The 2,391-nt window shown below is 38.2% G+C and overlaps 1 pseudogene; it reads left to right on the top strand.

Annotated features, from left to right (window-relative positions):
• Positions 1-651: 651 nt before the first annotated feature.
• LOC140498542 (ADP-ribosylation factor 1 pseudogene) lies at positions 652-1,190 on the top strand (annotated as a pseudogene).
• Positions 1,191-2,391: the final 1,201 nt, after the last annotated feature.

The following is a 2,391-nucleotide window of genomic DNA, read 5'->3' as shown; positions in this document are numbered from 1 at the left end:
CCATGGGGGGGCATGTAATGTTAATTAGAGTTAAAGATCTTCCCTGCCAATGAATAGGCCTCGAGTGAGATCCATTAAGGGAAGTTTGATTAGGGGAGGCTGCTTTTGTAGGATGACCTGCACCTTTTGTATCTCTAATTAGGCACTGGGTCATGAGCGTCTTGTCCTCTGGCTCTGAAAAGTGTATATATACTGTGACATGAGCTTTTGGGTAGCAGTTAAGGAGCCCCCTGGCTTTGAAAACCCAGATGTTGGTGCTTCTCTCTCTGGTAACTATGTATGTATGTATGTATTTATGTATGTATGTATGTATGCATATAATGGTCAGTTAGAAGCCCTGTATTCTGTTAGAAACCTTTATTTCTTTGCCTGTATTTTCTCTGTCAGTATATGTGATTAAAGAAAACCACTGACTCCTCAAAAGTTGCTTTCCTTTTAGAAGAGCACATCTAAGAACCTGTGCTAACAAACTATCCTAGATGTGTCAGAATGCTTGCTGCTATGGGACCTACCATCTTGTGGGAGCAAAGCCAATGCCTGAAGAGCTGATAAAAACAAGCAGCAGCTGCTCCAGGATGAGGAGATAGGAATCCCGAGGCTCAGGAGCAGGGAAGTTTCTTTTGCCAATGTTCAAATTATCGTACTTAAAATATGAGGAATTTGTTTGCTAAGCTCTTCAAGGGACTTTTTGGAAAAAAAACCAAAATGCATATTCTAATGGTTGATCTGGATACTGAGAGAAAGACAATTACTATGTACAAACTGAACTTGGGTAGTAATTACTATTCCCACTATAAATTTCAACATAGAAATTGTAGAATATCAAAACATTAGCTTCACAGTTTGGAAAGTAGCTGGCCAGGACAGGATCTAGCCCCTGTGACACCATTGATTCCAGAACACACAAGGACTGCTTTTTGCTGTTGACAGTAATAACAAAGAACAAGTCAGTGAAGCCGTGGAAGAACTGATGAGAATGCTGGCAGAAGAGGAGATTAGAGATGCCATCTTATTAGTGTTTGCTAATGAACAGGATCTTCCCAATGCCATGAATGCAGCTGAAATCACAGATAAAATTGGACCGCATTGTCTTTGTCCCAGAAACTGGTTAAATCCAAGCCACCTGTGCTACCAGTGGGATGCAATCTATGAAGGACTTAACTGGTTTGTCCAATCAGCTCAGAAACTAGAGATGAAACAACAAAAGTTCTTCCTCCTTTTTTCTCTCCTCCACATTTCCTTCTTTGTACCCTTTGCTTTACTCTCATGTGGCAAACTGTGCTACTTTTGTAGTATTGAATGCTGGAAGCCTTTCCTACCCCTTGTCACAGTATGTTTTGCACCATGCTGTAAATATGGTAAAAAACAAGTCTGCAAACAGGTTTCTCATTTGATGTAAATAGTTTTTGCTTCCAGTGGAATAGTTCCTGGCACTTCTATACAATATTACTTGGCTTTTGTTATATAACTGTAAAAAATGTAAACTCACTGCTTAACACTAGGAAGGGATTTTAAGCATATTTCCACTTCTGTTACTGATGGTTGACATGCAACAGCGGAGCCAAAATCTACTCCTACACGTTTTCTGAGATCTGTATTGAGATCCAGTTTGCTGATTGTTTTTTAACCTTAACTCTGTATTTTTTAAATAGTAAAAAAGATATTAAAAAGACAAGTAAAACACTCGAACACAGGGAATAGAAAAATATGCTTAGTGTTGGTTTTGCAATAATAGCTTGAATACCAAGCCACTGCAATTGTCTGCAGTTTCTCATTTGAATGTTGAGAAATCATGATGAAAATCAAACGTAATCAATTTTGTATGGTTAAAGTAGAGATCCATATAATGCTATACGTTTGGATTTTTTATGTATTGCATAGGTTTGTGCTTGTATTTGTGCTGACATGATACTTTTTAGGGAGAAAATGCTTTGGGGGTTGTGTTTCAGAGTAGATTGAGTGCACTGAGAGCATCAGATGTTCAAATAAAAACCACTAATAACTACGATCCCCTTACCCCATTCCCTGCAGTTCAGGTTAGGCTGTGATTAGTTCTCCATCACTCTTGAATAATTCTTAGGAAGCACGCAGTGATGGCTGGTTATAAACATTGGGAAGAGCTTTCTGATATATTTAGACAACAACAACAAAACAGCCTTTCAATTTTGGTCAAGTGTGTGGTGCTTCTATTTGAAAATCTCTCCACAGTAGGCACAACCTACATTATCCCCAAAGGCTGGTTGGAAATTTTTTCAAAAATAGAGTGTAGAACACCAGGCATTTCCCTATGGTGTTTAGGTTTAAAAAAAATGATCATGAGAGCTTGGGGAGTCATTCCATTCTTAATGTATTTGATTCCATTTTTGAATAATCTTCTTATCTGTATATGTA

The sequence above is a fragment of the Notamacropus eugenii genome, chromosome 4 (assembly GCF_028372415.1).
Source record: "Notamacropus eugenii isolate mMacEug1 chromosome 4, mMacEug1.pri_v2, whole genome shotgun sequence".
Lineage (NCBI taxonomy): Eukaryota > Metazoa > Chordata > Mammalia > Diprotodontia > Macropodidae > Notamacropus > Notamacropus eugenii.
Note: the sequence above shows the minus strand (reverse complement) of the source record. Positions and strands in the feature narration are given on the sequence as shown.